Genomic DNA, 21546 nt, shown 5'->3' with positions numbered 1-21546 from the left:
AACTTTAAAATGTTTATAAGGAGATGGGTCTCAAATTAATGATCCAAGCTTCAAGCTTAAGAAACAAGAAAAAGAATTAAATCCAAAGCAACAGAAGGAAGGAAACAATAAATGTAAGATCAGAAATTAGTGAAACGAAAAACAAAATAGAGAAAAATCAGTGAAACCCTTGCAAGAAATGTTAAGGAATTCTTTATAAAGAAGGAAAATTATATAGGTCAGAAACATTGCAGAAAAGAAGAGCATTAGAAAAGGGATTAACGAAGATTAACATAAAGAGTAGTTGTCTGGGGGATCCTTGGGTGGCTCAGCGGTTTGGCGCCTGCCTTTGGCCCAGGGCGCGGTCCTGGAGTCCCGGCATCGAGTCCCGCATCGGGCTCCCGGCATGGAGCCTGCTTCTCCCTCCTTCTGTGTCTCTGCCTCTCTCTTTCTCTCTCTAGATCTGTCATGAATAAATAAATAAATAAATCTTAAAAAAAAAGAGTAGTTGTCTATAGATATCCTGGTTCATTTCCTGAATCACTATTCTGTTCTACTGATCCATTTGTCTATCTTTATGTCAGTACCACATTGACTTGGTAATTGTCATCTTATGATAAGTCTTGAAATTCAGTAGTGTTAGTACCCCAACTTAAATCTTTTCCAAAGTTTTGGCTATTCTAGGACCTCTACATTTCTATTTGAATTTTAGAACCAGCTTATCAACAACTACAAAAATCCTACTAGGATTTTAATTTGGATCACACTGAAATCCACAAATAAATTTGGAAAGAACTGATATCTTACCAACACTGAGCCTTCCAACCAATGAACAGAGGATGCCTCTCCATTTATTTAGTTATTTCTAAATTTCTCACAGCAATGTTTTTGAAGTTTTCAGTATGCAGGTTGTGGTTGGCAGAGTTCTAAGATGGCCCCAAGATTAGCCCTATATAGCTCATCCACATGCCCTATATAGCTTCCTCCCCATGGGTGTAGGATTGCACTCCTGTAATTAAATCACTAATCAGTTGATTTTGCATTAGTAGAAAAGGAGATTATTTGGTGTGGGCCTGATATAATTAAGGGAGTTCAGAGAAGAAGGAGGAAGAGGAGGAAGAGGAGTGGCACCACTACAGAGATAGTTTCTTACTGGACTCAAAGAAGATGGAAGCTTCTATGAACTCTACAGCTGCGAGGAACTGTCTGCAAGCTGAATGAGCTTGTAACAGATTACCAAGCATCAGATGAGGCCACAACTCGGTGCCTGAGCAGAGTAGTCAAATAAGTTGTGTCCGAACTCCACAAGAACAGTGAGATAATAAATGGGTGTATTCCCAAACTAAAAAAAATAAATAAATAAAACCAATAATACCAAAAGCTGATTCTTTAAGAAGTAGAGATCAAGCCTACATACTGCTTTTCTTTGTGAGGGTTGAAGTGGGAAGGGAGATGTAGAGAGAGCATTCCTTGACTCTGGGCTGTTACTAGCTTTGTAAGTCTTCTGACATCTTTGGATCAAAATTTCTTAATTTCTCAAATATTCACTTTGCCCCCTTCTAAAATGAGATAACATCAATGTAGATAGTTTGAATATTGCAATGCTTTACAAATCCAAGGTATTATTAATGTCTATTATTACTGTGCTTGCACATAACAAAGAAGTCTGAAGAACAAGGTTATCAAAATTAATTCAATTAATCTCTGTTTGGAAGGCGGCATAGATTTATCTATTAGTTGCACAAATTATCAAATTGAATTAAAAACTAACTCTCAAGTAAGCTCTGGTGATTTTTACTCATCTATTTAATAAAATTCTAAAAATAAGTCAGACGCTACTTACCATAAATTATACTCGAATTGGACACTATTTAAATCAATTCAACAGCCACCCTGAAAGAAGAATGAAAAGTAGAAACCACTATGACAATGAAGGTAAAAGGTTTCAGTGAGGCTCACCTTTCCTGTCTTCCAGAGTTTAAAATATCTATATCTCCACAGAGTTCAAAGGAAAGAGAGTTTTAGTTTTCTTCCTTTTCAGTAGTGCCTGGTGATATCTGAAACTGTAAACAGTTCCCCCAGATGACCTGCAGTCATAGGCAAAGAAAGACAAACACAAAGAATATTTCCTGGGACTGAGGTCGTCAAGTGCTAGGCTTTGTCAAGAGAGAAGCACTTCAGAAGAAATAAGGGGATTGGTAGATTCTTTCTGAGATGACAGTAAGGCAGTCAAGGAAAAGATTGCTGATGGGGACAAAGGTCCCAGGAAGGTCAGGGATAAGAGCAGACTTTTGTGCTGTCTGTAAAGAAAAGTTTTGCTTAGTAAAAGATAACAAATGAGCAGTGTTTGTGCTAACACCCAGCAAGTCTTACCAAGAAATAAAGAACACAGTCTGCAGGAGATATACCTACCTAAAACCTAGACTACTGTCAACAGTGTACTCCAATATTAGAGATGACTTATGCATAAATATTGCAATTAGAAATGTCACCTTTAGTAGCAAGTCCATACATTCAGGATTGTCTAATTCAACACTAAATACTGAGGTAAAATTCAAATATTTTATGGAAGTTCTCAGTTCTGATTGATTATTCTAATAGAGCCAAAAAATGAAATAAACTGTATTTTTGATATCATAAGAGTCTTAGAATCCTTAAAGATTACTAGTGAACTTTGAAGCAGATTGGCAAACTCTGAAGAAATGCAGACAGTGCTTTTTGCCTATGTGTCCTGTTTTTTTATATTTGCTTGAGATAATTAAACCTGCTTATTGTGATTCCATGACACCTGTAGTCATCACATCACCAAACTTGAATTAATAAGTCATGGTCTACATCTATTTGCTGTCTACAAGAGACTCATTTTAGACATAAGGACACCTACAGCCTGAAAATCAAAGGTTGGAGAACCATTTACTATTCAAATGGTCCTCAAAAGAAAGCAGGTGTAGCCATCCTCATATCAGATAAATTAAAGTTTATCCCAAAGTCTGTAGTGAGAGATGAAGAGGGACACTATATCATACTTAAAGGATGTATCCAACAAGAGGACCTAACAATCATGAATATTTATGCCCCTAATGTGGGAACTGCCAAGTATATCAATCGATTAATAACCAACAGAACTTTATGATCAAACGCAACTGAATACACATTCTTCTCAAGTGCACATGGAACTTTCTCCAGAATAGACCACATACTGGGTCACAAATCAGGTCTCAACTGCTACCAAAAGATTGGGATCGTCCCTTTCATATGTTCAGACCACAATGCTTTGAAACTAGAACTAAATTACAAGAAGAAGTTTGGAAGGATTTCAAACACGTGGAGGTTAAGGATCATCCTCCTAAAAGATGAGAGGGTCAACCAGGAAATTAGAGAAGAATTAAAAAGATTCATGGGAACAAATGAAAATGAAGATACAACCGTTCAAAATCTTTGGGATACAGCAAAAGCAATCCTGAGGGGGAAATAGATTGCAATACAAGCATCCATCAAAAAACTGGAAAGAACTCAAATATAAAAGCTAACCTTGCACCTAAAGGAGCTGGAGAAAAAACAGCAAATAGATCCTGGACCCAGAAGAAGAAGAGAATTAATAAAGATTGGAGCAGAACTCAATGAAATAGAGACCAGAAGAACTGTAGAACAGATCAACAAAACCAGGAGTTGGTTCTTTGAAAGAATTAATAAGATAAATAAACCATTAGCCAGCCTTATTAAAAAGAAAAGACTCAAATTAATAAAATCTTGAATAAGGAGAGATCACCACCAATACCAAGGAAATACAAACGATTTTAAAAACGTATTATGAGCAGCTATACGCCAATAAATTAGGCAATCTAGAAGAAATGGACACATTTCTGGAAAACCACAAACTACCAAAACTGGAACAGGAAGAAATAGAAAACCTGAACAGGCCGATAACCAGGGAGGAAATTGAAGCAGTCATCAAAAACCTCCCAAGACACAAAAGTCCAGGGCCAGATGACATCCCAGAAGAATTCTATCAAACGTTTAAAGAAGAAACCATACATATTCTACTAAAGCTGTTTGGAAAGATAGAAAGAGATGGAGTATTTCCAAACTCGTTCTATGAGGCCAGCATCACCTTAATTCCAAAACCAGACAAAGACCCCACCAAAAAGGATAATTATAGACCAATATCCCTGATGAACACAGATGCAAAAATTCTCAACAACATACTGGCCAATAGGATCCAACAATACATTAAGAAGATTATTCACCATGACCAAGTGGGATTTATCCCCAGGATGCAAGGCTGGTTCAACATTTTTTTTTATTTATGATATGATAGTCACACACAGAGAGAGAGAGAGAGAGAGAGAGAGAGAGAGAGGCAGAGGGATGAAGCAGGCTCCATGCACCGGGAGCCCGATGTGGGATTCGATCCCGGGTCTCCAGGATCGCGCCCTGGGCCAAAGGCAGGCGCCAAACCGCTGCGCCACCCAGGAATCCCTGGTTCAACATTTGTAAAGCAATCAACGTGATTGATCATATCAGCAAGAGAAAAAACAAGAACCATATGATCCTCTCATTAGATGCAGAGAAAGCATTTGACAAAATACAGCATCCATTCCTGATCAAAACTCTTCAGAGTGTAGGGATAGAGGGAACTTTCCTCAACATCTTAAAAGCCATCTACGAAAATCCCACAGCAAATATCATTCTCAATGGGAAGCACTGGGAGCCTTTCCCCTAAGATCAGGAACACGACAGGGATGTCCACCCTCACCACCTCTATTCAACATAGTACTAGAAGTCCTCGCCTCAGCAATCAGGCAACAAAAAGAAATAAAAGGCATTCAAATTGGCAACGAAGAAGTCAATCTCTCCCTCTTTGCCGATGACATGATACTCTACATAGAAAACCCAAAAGCCTCCACCCCAAGATTGCTAGAACTCATACAGCAATTCGGCAGTGTGGCAGGATACAAAACCAATGCCCAGAAATCAGTGGCATTTCTATACACTAACAATGAGACTGAAGAAAGAGAAATTAAGGAGTCAATCCCATTTACAATTGCACCCAAAAGCATAAGATACCTAGGAATAAACCTAACCAAAGAGGTAAAGGATCTATACCCTAAAAACTACAGAAGACTTCTGAGAGAAATTGAGGAAGACACAAAGAGATGGAAAAATATTCCATGCTCACGGATTGGAAGAATTAATAGTATGAAAATGTCAATGTTACCCAGGGCAATTTACACATTTAATGCAATCTCTATCAAAATACCATGGACTTTCTTTTTTTTTTTAAGATTTATTTATTTATTTATTATTTATTATTTATTTATTTATTTATTTTTGATAGACACAGAGAGAGAGAGAGAGGAAGCAGAGACACAGGAGGAGGGAGAAGCAGGCTCCATGCCGGGAGCCCGTCGCGGACTGGATCCCGGGACTCCAGGATCACACCCTGGGCCAAAGGCAGGCGCTAAACCCCTGAGCCACCCAGGGATCCCCTACCATGGACTTTCTTCAGAGAGTTGGAACAAATCATCTTAAGATTTGTGTGGAATCAGAAAAGACCCTGAATAGCCACAGGAATATTTAAAAAAGAAAAACCAGACCCAGGGCCATCACAATGCCAGATTTAAAGTTATACTACAAAGCTGTGATCACCAAGACAGTGTCGTACTGGCACAAAAACAGACACATAGATCAATGGAACAGAATAGAGAACCCAGAAGTGGACCCTCAACTTTATGGTCAACTAATATTCAATAAAGGAGGAAAGACTATCCATTGGAAGAAAGACAGTCTCTTCAATAAATGTTGCTGGGACAATTGGACATCCACATGCAGAAGAATGAAACTAGACCACTCTCTTACACCAGACACAAAGATAAACTCAAAATGGATGAAAGATCTAAATGTGAGACAATATTCCATCAAAATTCTAGAGGAGAACACAGGCAACACCCTTTTTGAACTCGGCCACAGTAACTTCTTGCAAGATACATCCACGAAGGCAAAAGAAACAAAAGCAAAAATGAACTATTGGGACTTCATCCAGATAAGAAGCTTTTGCACAGCAAAGGATACAGTCAACAAAACTCAAAGACAACCTACAGAATGGGAGAAGATATTTGCAAATGACGTATCAGATAAGGGCTAGTTTCCAAAATCTATAAAGAACTTATTAAACTCAACACCAAAGAAACAAACAATCCAATTATGAAATGGGCAAAAGACATGAACAGAAATCTCACAGAGGAAGACATACACATGGCCAACAAGTACATGAGAAAATGTTCTGCATCACTGGCCACCAGGGAAATAGAAATCAAAAGTACAATGAGATACCACCTCACACCAGTGAGAATGGGGAAAATTAACAACACAGGAAACAACAAATGTTGGAGAGGATGTGGAGAAAGGGGAACCATCTTGCACTGTTGGTGGGAATGTGAACTGTTATAGCCACTCTGGAAAATTGTGTGGAGGTTCCTCAGAGAGTTTAAAATAGATCTGTTCTACGACCCAGCAATTGCACTGCTGGGGATTTACCCCAAAGATACAGATGCAGTGAAACGCTGAGACAACTGCAGCCCGATGTTTCTAGCAGCAATGTCCACAATAGCCAAACTGTGGAAGGAGCCTTGGTGTCCATCAAAAGATGAATGGATAAAGAAGATGTGGTCTACGTATACAATGGAATATTACTCAGCCATTAGAAACAACAAATATCAACCATTTGCTTCAATAAGGATGGACCTAGAGGGTATTATGCTGAGTGAAATAAGTCAATTGGAAAAGGACAAACATTATATGGTCTCATTCATTTGGGGAATATACAAATTAGTGAAACGGAATAAAGGTAAAGGAGAGAATATGAGTGAAAATATCACTGAGGGTGACAACGCATGAGAGACACTTAACTCTGGGAAATGAACAAGGGCAGGGGTTTGGGGTGACTGGGTGATGGGCACTAACGGGGGCACTTGACGGGATGAGCACTGGGTGTTATGCTATATGTTGGCAAATTGAACTCCAATAAAAAAATTTTTAAAAAATAAGCCATGGTCTATCTTGTTTCATTCCCTGCCTCCCTCACTGTCCTCTCCATTTCATGATACTCTCTTTTTCTTAAAAGATTTTATTTGTTTATTTGAGAGAGAAAACACATGAGAGAGTACAAAGGAGGTGAGGGGCAGAGGGAGAAGGAGACTACATGCTGAGCATGGACTTTGATGAGGGGCTCTATCCTGGGACTCCAGGATCATGACCTGAGCCTAAGGCAGTAGCTTAACCAACTGAACCACTGAGGTGCCCCACATGGTATTCTCTTATACCGAAACAAATCCAAGATTTGGGGGGAAGATTTATTTATTTATTTTTGAGAGAGAAAAAGTGAGCAAGTATGTGAGTGGAGGGGAGGGGCAGAGGGAGAGGCAGAGAATCTCAAGCAGACTCTGAGTGCAGAGCCTGATGTGGGCCTTGATCTCATGATGCATGAGACCATGACCTGAGCCTAAACCAAGAGTTAGACATTTAACCGACTAAACCACCCAGGCACACTCAAGACTTTTTTATCCTGCCATCTGCAAATATCTCAGTGTTTAACTGAAGAAAAGATAATGCCAATATCATGTGTGAAAATTAACAATAATTTCTTAATATCCTCATACAGTCAATATTCAAATTTCTCTGGTTGTCTCATATCTGTATTTTTGCAATACATTAATGGAACCAGAACCCAAATGAGATCTATATGAAGTAATTGGTTTACAACTTTTAAATCTTTTAGTTCTCCAGTCTTTCTTTCTTGCAATTTTTCTGTTGAATTACTAAGTCATGGATCCCATATTAATTTCCACAGTCTAGATTTTGCTCATTGTATCTCATGATGTTGATTTCCTGTCCCCAATATTTCCTGCAAATGTTCTTCTGTCCCCTGTATTTCCTGTAAATTGGTAATTAAAACTGAAGTCTTGATGATATTCAGTTTCAATTCTTTGGCAACAATTCCTAATAGGTGGTGTTGTGATCATCCATTAGAAGGCCAGAAAAGGCTGGTGTTCTCTCTTTTTGCATTGTTAGTAGTCATTAATGATCACTGTCAGTATTTCATTAGAGGTTGCAAAATAGTAGTGTTATAATTCTATCATTCCCCCTTCAATTACTAGCTAATATGCTTCTCTGAGGAAGAATTTGCTCTTATCAATGGTTTGATTATCACAAAGTGCCTCTCGTGTAGAGAAGAGAAGACAAAAGCAGGACTTTTTCCTCATTATGTTCTGGTTTTCAAAATACCTGTTGTGTCTCTAATATATCCAAACAAGATCCAAAAGTGACAAAGTGACCTTTATTTTTTTTGAGTCAGAATGATCACATGGATTAAACACATAAATGTTTTGATCTATCGCAACTGTAATTTTTATTGATGATCACATTGTCCCTCATCAAGTGGCTTTTGTGTCCTTTCAAGAAGCCCACAATGGTCATTGAAAGGTTCCTTGATTCCTAGAATAACAGGATGTACTGGGCTTATCATGTACATTTCCTACCACAGTTCTGGTATCCGCTATTTTTCCCAGGAGCCCAGTTTCTATTAATGGAAGATGGCACCTCAAGACCATAACCTGGACACCAAGGATGTTCATCACTAATGGGCTGGTCATTGTTTTTAGATCTTTTCAGTATTCAAAATTAGAAAATATATTTTAAAGATAAAAACAACATGAGATTATACTAATATTTCCATTTCAAATTCAAAAATACAAAGTTTTTACTTAATCTCATCCATACTATGTTTGTATCTCCTTTTCATGTCAGAAATACTATTCCATGGGCATCCTGGGTGGCTCAGTGGTTTAGCACCATCTTCAGCCCAGGGCATGATCCTGGAGACCCGGGATGGAGTCCCACATCGGGCTCCCTACAGGGAGCCTGCTTCTCCCTCTGCCTGTGTCTCTGTCTCTCTCTGTCTCTCTCTCCTTCTCACTAATAAATAAGTAAAATCTTTTTAAAAAATACTGATTCCAAACACCACCAACAGAAATATTCATTTACTTTATCCCACACTCACATGCAGCAACGTCAAAATTATACCACCAACATGGCTGAGATCTTTTTACAGTTCTTTCTGACCTTTGCATAGATCTGTCTAGGAAGTCAAGTCAAATTACTGTGTTTAATTGCAATCACACAGAACAGTTCCTCTCTATAGTTATCCAAAAACTTGTTACATAGTTTGTTTCTGATGCTCCCCATTGGTTTCTTTTTTTGTTAGGGATTGCTTTTTAAATTTAATTTTGTATTATAATTGCATAAAATAATTATGTGTTTCCAAATTCAAATCTACAAAACAAGGTATATTCAGAGAAGTCCCACTTCTTTTTTTAATTTTATTTATTTATTCATGAGAGACACACACACAGAGAGAGAGGTAGAGACACAGGCAGAGGGAGAAGCAGGGAGCCTGATGCGGGACTTGGTCCCGGGTCTCCAGGATCAGGCCCTGGGCCGAAGGCGGTGCTAAACCACCGAGCCACCCAGGCTGCCCTGAAGTCCCACTTCGATCCCTTCCCTTTCTTCTTGTTTCCTTATTTCCTGACTCCTTCCCCATTGGTAACCTCTTTCTTAAAATGTTTAGCTTTAGGCTTATCCTTCCTTTTTATAAAAGTAAATATATGTATGATATATATGAATCATATATATTCAAACCCCTTTCTTTTTTTTAATAAATTAATTTTTATTGGTGTTCAATTTACCAACATACAGAATAACACCCAGTGCTCATCCCGTCAAGTGTCCCCTCAGTGCCTGTCACCCATTCACTCCCACCCCCCGCCCTCCTCCCCTTCCACCACCCCTAGTTCGTTTCCCAGAGTTAGGAGTCTTTATGTTCTGTCTCCCTTTCTGATATTTCCCACACACTTCTTCTCCCTTCCCTTATATTCCCTTTCACTATTATTCATATTTCCCAAATGAATGAGAACATACACTGTCAAACCCCTTTCTTAAATAGACATATACAGTTTACTCCACTTTGCTTTTTTCCACGTAATAATATGTGCTGGACACTACTCCCAGCAATGCATAGCAATATAACTCTTTCCTTTTTATAGCCACATAGTACTCCTTTGCATAGATGTATGACAACTTTTCAATCTCCCATTGATGGAATGTAGGTTGTTTCCAACCTTTGCTGCAATGCATTGCAATGAATAACCTGGGATATGTCTTCCTATGGTTTTTGCCATTCTATCTTTGGGACAGATTTGTAGAAGTGAGATTAATAATTCAAAGAGTAAATGCATATGTAAATTTTGTTAGAAATGAACAAGCTCTCCTTCACAGGAGCATCCCACCAGAAATGTATGGGAGCAGGAGCATGAATTGTGTACGGTAAAAATTTATGCTAGTTTTAGAGAGTAAAGTGAGACAGGTGCTCCCTCTCAAGTTGGGTTTGTAATTGGAAAAGAATCCCCCTTGTCCTTTCCTACAATCCAGTTAGTTTAATACATTCCGTTGGCAGTCTCTGAAAATTACCCACAATGCCAATAAATTACTCTTTTTAGTTCTGTACACAGACAGCAGTGAGAACTCATTGTTTCAAGGGGCCAGAATTGGCCCACTTTGGACCTTCCCAGTGGGACAGGATGTGATCCTGGTTGCACAAGCTGCACACAACTTCAATGGCCAGACTCCGACAGGGCAGAAACCTAGCAAGCATGCTCTGAGAATGATCCCACTGGATAATGGGAGCTGTAGATCCACCCAGGCAATAAAATAATCTGCTTTGAATGTCCTCATCTTTATGTCACTCCCCTGCTGAGAAACCTACTGGGGATCCTTCCCAACTGTGTTGTCAAGTCAGGGTTGTCTGCTCTGTCTCCACGCCCTCCAAACAAATCAGCCTCCAGTCTGTTCTCTCCTGCATGGCTCCTCTGCTGTTGCCAAGCGAAACTGCTTGACATTCCTTACATTTGTAAAGACCTTTCTGGCCTCTGTGCCTGTGAGTGCAGCATTTCTTGCTCTAAGGATGAACCCTAGAGTTTGGCCACTCTCCTCTATTCATCTCACCCCAAAACCAACCAGTGCCAGATGCCACCATAACCCATTCTGTTCTCAGCAACTGTTTTATGAACTGCTGGTCACTTGAGGGCTGTGTCTTTCTACATCCACCAAAAGCTGTAAAACAATTAGCACCATGTTCTGCACATGATGGCATGGGATTAAATCATGTTGGAAGCCTGACTACCTAGCATTTAAGATTATGGCCAAAGACATATCAATGTTGGAGCTAAACCTAAAACTGCGGTACTGGACTTGTCATTCTCTCTGGCAAGAGTAGCAAATGCAAGATCCTCATTCACACATATCAGAGAGCATGTCTCCACACAGTAGGAAGCCAGAGTGAAAATCCTGGGCTACAAAAAAGCTCTTTACACAAAACACCCATAGCAAAAATTATAAATCTCACCATGAATGCAACAGACACACTGAATGGAGCACCATCTAGTTCACGGGATGATAGCTAATGTAAAAAAGGAAAATTCAAAACTGTATAGCTAATATAATGAATAATTTACATCAAAAATTTATATACATATATAAGATTTACATATACACATATTTATAAAACTATATAGATATAGATGCTAGCAGTATTTCTGAGTGGTATGTTTACCGATTTTTAATTTTTCCTTATTTACACTTTTTCTGTGTACAGTACACCTTTATAATAAGCGTGCATTACTTTCATGATAAGCAAAAAACCTAAAACCTAAAATATTTACCCAGCATTTGTGATCAAATACACTTCAGATACATAGATACAATGTGGAAATTTGAACTTGGTCAGCATCTAACACATCCAAAGACAGAAGAAAGGGGGCTTTGGAAATGAAAGAGTCTAAAAGCTACTCAAAAGCAATCACTGTTTTAATCTTGAGCCAATATTTGAATAGGCATTATTTACAGTCATAATTTTTGAAGATCAAAGCAGTCTTCTCTTCCTCATTGTCAAAGCAAAGAGAAGAGATGAACTTGCTGAATCCACATTTTAAATGCACACAAAGAATGAGCACATGGTGTCTTACCTCATCTGTAATGGTATGTTGTTGACTAGAAGAGAGATGAAGGCCGAGAAGTATCAGGGGTAGAAGTGCAATGTCAACCTGTAATCTGCTGCTTCAATGCTAAAGAGAGGCATTGCTATGCACCCCATCCAATAGCAGTTGAATGATCCCGGTGTGTTTCTACAAAGCAAGAAAAGGGAATGACACACTTCAGGAGTGGGCCTTTTTGAAGAATAAACTGACTTTCCCTCTGAAGCTGAGAGAGTGGTAATGGTGGGAGGCAGTGGAAATTATAGCAGTTTCAGTGCTGTAGTCGAGTGCTTTTAATGAGTTGCCCTGAGCAAACATACCTAATCAGCCTCCACTATCCATTCTGCTACTGCCCACATCTTTGCAAATTGGTTCTTGTTTTTATGCCTTAATAAGCTGGAAAGGCTAGAAATTCTTTTTTCCATTTTTAATTTTTCAAAACCTACCTAGCCATATGTCATTTCTAAAGACAACCCCTCCTTCTTCTGGTTGTTGGCACCGTTAGCAAAGACAGAGACAGCTCAGAGGCCTCCCATTTCTCTCCTCTCCTGCTTCCACTGCAATCCATTTCATTGTTTGGTCATCCAAATGGATATCTAAAGAACTTGATGGGTGACTCCAAGGCAATTTTAGCTCCTCTTTCTCATAAAAATGGAAAATGCTCCCTAAAAACTCAAACTTACTTCCTCTCACCACAGCCCCAATATGTTTGGGCTGCATCTATTCTCAAAAGTAATGTGGGGGTAATCTGTATCTTTTTCAGAATCTAAGTAACTGCTTCTTCTCCTTCATCTCTTATTCCCACTATATTAGTCAGCTATTACTAGAATAATTCTGTGTAACACACAAGCCCCAAACACAACAAAATTGTATGTATTTATTTCATGCTGTGAGTTGCCTATGGCTCTGCTGGGATAAGCGGGCACTTCTTGGCAGTTGCCCCAACTGTGGGTTGAGAAGGGAGTTCCTGAGTCAACCAATCTAGCATCTCACTGTGTTTCTCTCTAAAAGAAACCTCGTTTTCTTCCAATGGCAACATCTGAGTTGAGCACGGAGTCTTATTTTATTCTTCTAAAATCTTATTGGAAGATGCAAGAAGTAATCAATTCCCTGAAATTTTTCTACCAAATCCTTTCATGCTACAGATCTGGAAGGTGTGTTATTTAATTAGAAAATGACAAATGTTTCTCTGGCATGTCAATGATAGAAAAAAAAAAAACCTCAAGCTTCCTTCTGACTTACCTCTTCCACTCAGCCAATTCCATAGCTTACAATTTGTTTCTTTTCTTTTCTTTTCTTTTTAGAATTTGTTTCTTGATGGAGCCCACTTCTAGTAACAAGCTCTGTAACTGTTAGGGTTTTTAAGCTGCATAAAATTGAAAACTTAAGCCAAACTATCTGTAACAATGATTAAGTATATTGGCAACCAAAACTAAGTTCCAGCTGTAGAAGAGGCTTTAAGGTTAACTGACCAAGGAGTTCACCAATGACACAGATTAATTCCATCTTTCCATTTTGACACCAACTCTGTCAGCTTCATCCTAAAGGCCAATTCACTTCATGTCTTTGGGGTGCCCCCTATAGCAACTAAGGCTAAATGTCTGCTCATTTATATACAACAAGAGGCTGGCTTCCTGTAGCTAGGCTTCTTAACAAGACACTTGCATTTCCAAAAAGTCTCAGAAAAGTTCTTTTTGTTTCTCATTGAACTAAATTGATTTGGGCCAGACTATCTGCAAACTAGGGCAGAAAGAACAAGATTAGACTAATCAGAACCCCAAGATCTGGTCTCAACCAGCTCCCCCTGAGGCATAGGGGCTATGTGTGGGAGCCAATGACACCTGGATAAAAGAGATTTATTTAGGAATGGAAAAGGAGAGGGTGGATATCAAGATGACAGCCAACATTTCCCACTACATTTGGTTCAGATTCTAGGTGGTGAGTATCTTGGGTGGAGGATAGGATCATTCTGCTCACGCCAGGAGAATATTTCCCACTGGAATGTAATATGTTGGCATTCCATTTACATATTGGTCTCTTGTGGTTTATTTTTAATCAACTCCCTTGTGTTAGAACTATGTCTGACAAGGCTAAGGGCCAGGTCCAATCATTGGATCAAGTTACATTCACCCAGATTAACTTTTTGCTCACCATTATGCCCGCTTCAGTCTACATCACCATGAATTGGCTTAATCTGAATAAACAGAAAAAGAAAATGCAAAAATTATGATTACATAATATGCATTAACAAACTGCATGCACAAATAGGCAACCATAAAATGAGAGAGATTCGCGAGCCAACACTGGTAGCTGTTTCTCATGTGTTTTGCTTGTTCTATCAGCAACTTCTTCATATCCACCTTAAATTTCTTATGCTCCACTTTAAACATTTCTTTTTGCTTTTTCTCCAAAAGTGTTGTCAAACAAGATCCGTATTGTCCTCTGTATCGCAAATATACAAAAGTTCCCAATGCAAAGAAAAGGATTATTCTACATTGTCAATAAATGGGCTCTCAAAATCCCTTCCATGTCTAAAAGCCTAGGAACAGCGTTACCTTGATTATTGGAAGTAAACCTGAAATATTCTAGAGTATAAATGTCAAACATTGAGCCTGTGGGCCAGCTTTAACCTGCAGAAGGTCATCATTCAATGACACAACCTCATTGTAAACAGCTTTGCTCAGTTGGCGTGTTTTTTTGTATTGTTTCAGTTTTAGGGTCTTTAGCCCACCAGGGAGATTGAAGGGAGATTGGTCCATGAGTAAATTTGATTTGACAGTCTTGTCCCTAGGAAACAAAATGGCATTTTTTTAGAATGTAAGATTAATGCACTAAATGAATATTATTTACCCCAAACTAAGCCCTTGGAAGTTCCTATAAAATTGAGGCATCAACTGTCAGAAGCTGCAAAATACTAAAGGCAACATACACTTTGCAGTGCAATAGTGTGTGTGTGTGTGTGTGTGTGTGTCCTAAACAACAGAGTCCTTTAAACAAACCACATTTGCACATTGAGTAACACCATATTCTGGTCCTGAATTTCTCAACTTGCTTTTTATACAATGTTACTCATAGTTTTTTTTTTTTTCTAAGATTCTTCTAAGTGAAGGCAGGCTTTTTCAAGAACCAATTCAAAATGAAAGTTGATTTTTGCATGATGTCACCAAAAGGTGATGTCACTTTCTTTTCTCTCCCTTGTCTCAAGAAAAATGGATACTAATGTTGAACTTATTTCACCCTTAACACAACACAGACAGGCAATCTCTAAAAACACAATGTCAGTCAACCTAATGTTACCAGATAAAGTCATCAGAACCCAGAGTAAAGCAAAACTTTCAGGGATAGGCTTCCTAACTCCTATGGAAAATTTTGCATATTTTCAGTTCTCTTTTAGACAGTATTAGAGTGATTGTTTTTTTAACAAAAGCACTAAAATATTGTCTTTTAGTTTATTTAAAGGGAGCCAATCAAAATTTTTAGGCAAAACCCAAAGGAAGTTTTATTTATAATAAAACTCAAACCTTGCCCCTGAACTCTTTAGTTATAAGCAGTGTCTATTTTTATCGGTATATATGATGGTGTTTTCAATACCATACTATCAACTGTTCAAATCAATTCATAATTCATGTCTCTGGTGGCCAATATTTCAGGAACAATACATTTGCATGCCAATGGGACTAGAAAAGTTGGCAGAGATAGCAAGAGGAGGAAGGAAAAGACCTTGGGGCAAGAATGAGGAAAGTGTGTAAAATTTTTAAACTAATAGGATTAGCAACTCATTTTTCCCAAAAATAATAATAATAAATAAGCTCTAGACTACAAAGCTTATATTTGGAATTACCTATGTTTATTTAATCTGAAATGTTTTCCAAGCAATGAGTTTGGTCTACCTGTTCAATACATAATTGGGAGTCATGACCCAGGCCCATGTAAGCAGTAGTCATGGAGCAATAGAAGGCAATTTTATCCTCTGCCAGACATCACCTCAAAATGTCCCCTAGTTGATACTTTGGATGGCTTTGGTCAACCAACATCTTTATTTACTTATTTATTCATGAAATATGCAGAGAGAGAGGCAGAGACATAGGCAAAAGGAGAAGCAGGCTCCCTGTGGGGAGCCCAATGTGGGACTCGATCCCAGGACCCTGGGATCACACCCTGAGCTGAAAGCAGACACTCAACTGCTGACCCATACAGGTGGTCCACCAACCTCTTAATAGTGGCCCTAAAGGCAATGTCATTTTAAAGAAAAGACAAACCTGAAGACCATGAGCTGAAGGATGGAGAATACAGAACAAAGCTGAAAAGAGCCTCACATATGATGAATATTCAGCTCAGGAGAAGTGGAGGAGTAGAGCCCTTGGAGGAGTGGAAGCCAATGAAAAGGTCTGCCCTGAAATCTAAATAGGCTGATTACCCTCTTCACCAGAGCCTCAGTAATGGGAAAAAAAAACAGACAGGACTCCATTTATTAAAACATCAAGGAAAGAACTGGGGGTTCCAGGACCCATCCATCCCAAAGTGTCACATTTGCCTCTGAGGGCAGAGAAGAGTCAGGTTGACCCAAGCTGGGTCAAGAGCAGGAAGAAATTTTCCTGGGGAGATTTCTACCCACCCACAACCTACAGTGAGCCCTGGAGTTATGGGAGAGAAGCTTCCCACTTCTCTCACTAAGACCTGCATTAGTCACCTATTGCTGAAATAAATCTATGTAAGCATCCCAAACTCAGTGGCTTAAAACAATAATCCTATATTTCTGACTCACAGGTCTGTGGATTATCTGTAGTCGTGAGGGACTTTGCTGGGATTGCCTGGCCTTAGTTCCAGGCTGTGAGTTAGTTCAGGTCTATTCCATGTGTCTCCTACTTAAGGGATCAGTGATTTTACAGGTCATGGTTTTGCATTGTGTTTTTTTTTTTTTTTATGACAATGGCAAAAGCCCAAGATGGCCAACAGAAATATGAAATACCTCTTAAGGCCTTGGTTCAGAAAGGCACACTGAAACTTCCATACATATTTCCTTGGCCAAAGCAAGTCACATGGTAAAGCCCAACATCAATGGGGTGGTGAAATATACTGCACTCATAGTGGACCATGATAATAGTGGGGAAGGAAGGAAGAATTATAAGCAAATACAACCTACCAAGATTGAGAGCTTTACTCCAGAGGACCCAGTCATCTGTATGCAACCTTTTCAGAATTTAATCCAAATGTCCAGGAACAGGTGAATGAATAAACAAAATACAGTACACACATGCAATGGAATAGAATTCAGCCTTAAAAAGGAAAGAAATTCTAATGCATGTTACAATGTGGATGAACCTTGAAAATATTATACTCCATTAAAGAAGCTAGACACAAAAGGACAAATATGGTAGGATTCTATTTATATGAGGTTCCTAAAAATAAGCAAATTTATAGAGACTAAAAGCCAAATGGTGGTTGGTAGGGGCTGGGGAGAGGGAAGAATGGGGAGTTATTGTTCAATGGGTATGGAGTTTCTTTTAGGGAGATGAAAAAGTTATGGAGATGGGCAGTGGTGATGGTTTCTCAACAATGTCAGTGTAGTTGGGGTGCCTGGGTGGCACAGTGGGTTAAGCATCTGACCCTTGGTTTTGGCTCAGGTTATGATCTCAGGGTTGTGAGATTGAGCCTTGAATCAGGCTCTGCACTCAGAAGAGAGTCTGCTTGAGATTCTCTCCCTCTCCCTCTGCCCCTACCGGCCCCCTTACAAAGAAAATAAATAAATAGAATCTATAAAATAAAAAAGCAAACAAAAATGTGAATGTAGTCAACACCACTGGAAGACACACATAAAATGGTAAAAATTGAATGGTTAAAATGGTAAAATTTTACATCATGTATATTTCACTACAATAAAAAAAGAATGTGAATAAGACAAGTTAGCACGGGTAGCAGCGAACAATAGGCTCACACATGGATTGATCCATTTCACCCTCACAACCATTTTGGGATAGGATTCATTCTCCATTCAGGAAGAGGCCACATGCTGAAGGGGCCACTTGGAGGAACAGCCAGGCCACATCCTTCCCCTTACATCTGAGTAAAAAAGGTCATATTGGGATGCGTGGGTGGCTCAGTGGTTGAGCGGCTGCCTTTGGCCCAGGGCATGATCCTGGAGTCCCAGGATCGAGTCCCACACTGGGCTCCCTGCATGGAGCCTACTTCTCCCTCTGCCTGTGTCTCTGCCTCTCTCTCTGTGTCTCTCATGAATAAATAAATAAAAATATTTTTTTTTAAAAAAAGGTCATATTGCCTTTGAATGAGGGTGAACATTAGTACCGCTAAACCTACAATGGGGCCCTGAGACACTTGGTGCTCATTGCCTTTGCCAATGAGGCTACATTTTCTCGAGTGGTGAGTGCTCATAGACACCAGGTTGATCTACACAAATCTAGGGTGCTATTATTTTAAATCTGGTTCTAAATGCACTGTGTAGCTAGAGTCTTTAAAAGAATTTTACCTGGAGTATAATGAATTGAGAAAAAAAGAAAGGTTGAACTTTATTTATTTTTCAAGTCACCAAGAAATTGGCATTTTCCTTAAGAAAGGCTGACTGCTGTTGAATTTTTTTCTCTTGCTTCAATACTGAGGTTATTAGCAAGTATTCTGCATTACCTTTAAGATTTCAACTTCCTTCCCTGTGTTAAAAGCATCTTCAAAACAGGAACAGTGTCAGTGCTTGATGTTCTTGGGGCTGGTTCTGTAGATAGTTCTCTAGTTAAAGCGCTGTTGTTTAATTCTGAAAGACTGTAATTGAGGCCAGAAATTTTAATACCATGGTTAATGATAATTTCCTGCACCTCTCTGCCATAGTTAGCTCAAAAGAAATGGAAGAAACTCTCATGGAAAGGGGAAGTAAGAAAGGAGAAAATGGCGCCTGGGTAGCTCAGTTGGTGAAGCATCTGCCTTTGTCTCAGGTCATGATCCCGGGGTCCTGGTATCGAGCCCTTAGTCAGGCTCCCTGTTCATTGAGGAGTCTGCTTCTCCCTCTCCTGCTGCTTGTGCTCTTTCTCTCTCTCTTTCTCTGTCGAATAAATAAATAAAAATCTTAAAAAGAAAAGAAAGGAGAAGAAAATTACCTGAATTTCCAAATGAGCTTGTACCTCATTCAGCTATCACTGGAGAGTCTTCTGCTATGAGACAGCAGGGCAATCTTTCCATTATCTGTCCTTTTCATAACAAACACTGATGAAACATTAAGCTAATCCCTACATACACGGTACTGCTAGTCTGCAAATTGAATGAGTGCTTCATTATTCAGTTATACAAAGAAATATGCCAACAGGTACCTGCATAACACAATAGCCCGCAGATATCATAAATGGATTTTAATGTTATCTTATGAATGCCTGAAATAGATTTTACTTAATATACTAAATAAAAGAGTGCCTTTCTTCATTAGAGAGAGAGAAGCACTAGCAGTGACATCTTGCATCTTGATGCAGAGCAAATGCTCTCCTTACCTTCCATCTGCATCCTGCTTCTCTATTCAGGTTGAAGCATGAAACCTTGAAAGATCCTGGGATTTCCTCTCCATAAAGACAATCAACAAATTCCAGGTATTTCTATAGCTGTATTCAATATTAGAATTTAAAGGTAAATGCCACAGGGTGAGATAGAAGTTGTGTAGTAGAGGACAGGAGCATAAAAATAATATTTCTTGACTGCTCACTATGTCAGGTACTGTTCTAAGTGCTTGAAAACTATTAAGTCATGGCATCTTCACAATACCTTTAGGTGCCTAGGTATTACTCTTATCCTGATCATACAAACAAAGAAACCAAGGTACAGAAAAGTTAGTTAACTTGCCTCAGGTCACAGAGCTACTAAGCAGCACAGCTGGAATGCACATGTAGGCAGTCTGGAGCCCTGCTCTAACCTCCATGTCACACTTCCTGTCTAAGGAACACAAGATTCTGGGACACTCCCACCCTGTCTGTGTCACCATGAACCACAGCTTCATCCAGCAGAAGAACTTGTTAGATAGTCAGCATTCTCAAAGCAATGATTTCTGTTATCATCACATCACCAGTCAGCACTTCAGAATTAAATATATAGGGCACCTGGGTGGCTGGATCAGTTGGGTGTCTGCCTTTGGCTGGTCATGATCCCAAGGTCCTGGGATTGAGCCCTACATCAGGCTCCCTGCTCAGTGAGGAGTCTGCTTCTTTCTCTCCTTCCGCACCTCCCCCTGCTTGTGCACACTCTCTCTCTCTGTATCAAATAAATAAAATATGTTTTAAAATTAATAAAAACATATATATATATATATATGGGATATATATATAACTCTTCATCATCCATGACAAGATCAGTAACTCAGTTTGTGGTCATCTACCTTAAGAACATGGCCATCCCTCTGAATGTTAACTCAAATGGGAGGAAAACACTGACAAGGGCACTATAGTTTCTTAATGTGTTCATGAAATCTTTAAAATTAACCTTTTTTTAAAGATTTTATTTATTTATTCATGAGAACCACAGAGAGAGAGAGAGAGAGAGAGAGAGAGAGGCAGAGACACAGGCAGAGGGAGAAGCAGGCTCCAGGCAGGGAGCCTGATGTGGGACTCGATCCCGAGCCTCCAGGATCAGGCCCTGGGCTGAAGGGAGCGCTAAACCGCTGAACCACCCGGGCTGCCCCATAATAATTACCCTTTTTTTAAGACTTTCTATTTAAGTAATCTCTACAGCCAACATGGGGCTGAAACTCATGACCTCGACATCAGGAGTCACATGCTCTACAGACTGAGCCAGCCAGGGGCCCCTTCAAAATTATCTTTTAATTAACACCATCAGACCAAACGTGAATATGAAAAATATCTATTTGACTTCTTCCATAGTCAATAATTCATTTGATTCACTGAAAATAGAGAAAAGTGGAATGGTTGTATAAAGAATAAATAACTCCACAAAATAACTCTCAACCATTAAATAGAGCCTATGCTTAAAAGAAATAAACTTCCAGTAGGTTATATTTCTATAAAACTTCAAAATCCCCCAAAATAGTCCTTGAATTTGTATTACTCAAATTTTAATTTATGTGAAACTGTTTCGGTGTTCTCATTATGTTTTAAATAAAGATTTGTTTTCATTTTTGCATTTAAAGACAAGAAAATCCATGTGTATAATAAAATTTGACAGGGAAGGGGATCTCTGGGTGGTTCAGTGGTTTAACGCCTGCCTTCAGCCCAGGGCGTGATCCTGGAGTCCCGGGATGGAGTCCCACATCAAGATCCCTGCCTGGAGCCTGCTTCTCCCTCTGCCCATGTCTCTGCTTCTCTCTCTCTCTGTATGTCTCATGAATAAATAAAGAAAATCTTTTTAAAAAATTTGACAGGGAAGATCCTTTACAATCATAATCATAATATTAATTATTATAACAATAATGAAAATGTATCAATCATTAATGTGCCAGTCACTGGACTAATAACTCTTTGTACATGATTTGCATATATTT

General features: G+C 39.1%; 1 long non-coding RNA gene across 2 annotated transcripts; it reads right to left on the bottom strand.

Moving 5' to 3' along the window:
* Nucleotides 1-1831: 1831 nt before the first annotated feature.
* On the bottom strand, nt 1832-19241 carry LOC129517560 (uncharacterized). 2 transcript variants are annotated; one of them, XR_008666076.1, is made up of 4 exons: nt 18705-19241; nt 14217-14259; nt 12057-12215; nt 1832-1872 (listed from the first exon to the last, which is right to left on the bottom strand). It is a non-coding gene; the product is annotated as an uncharacterized LOC129517560 (long non-coding RNA). The 2 variants fall into 2 exon arrangements; XR_008666075.1 differs by lacking the exon at nt 1832-1872 and adding an exon at nt 1990-2066.
* Between the last annotated feature and the right edge of the window lie 2305 nt (nt 19242-21546).

Source organism: Nyctereutes procyonoides, unplaced genomic scaffold (genome assembly GCF_905146905.1).
Source record: "Nyctereutes procyonoides isolate TBG_1078 unplaced genomic scaffold, NYPRO_anot_genome, whole genome shotgun sequence".
Taxonomy (NCBI): domain Eukaryota; kingdom Metazoa; phylum Chordata; class Mammalia; order Carnivora; family Canidae; genus Nyctereutes; species Nyctereutes procyonoides.
The sequence above is the reverse complement of the archived record's forward strand: the minus strand, read 5'-3'. Positions and strand labels throughout refer to the sequence as shown.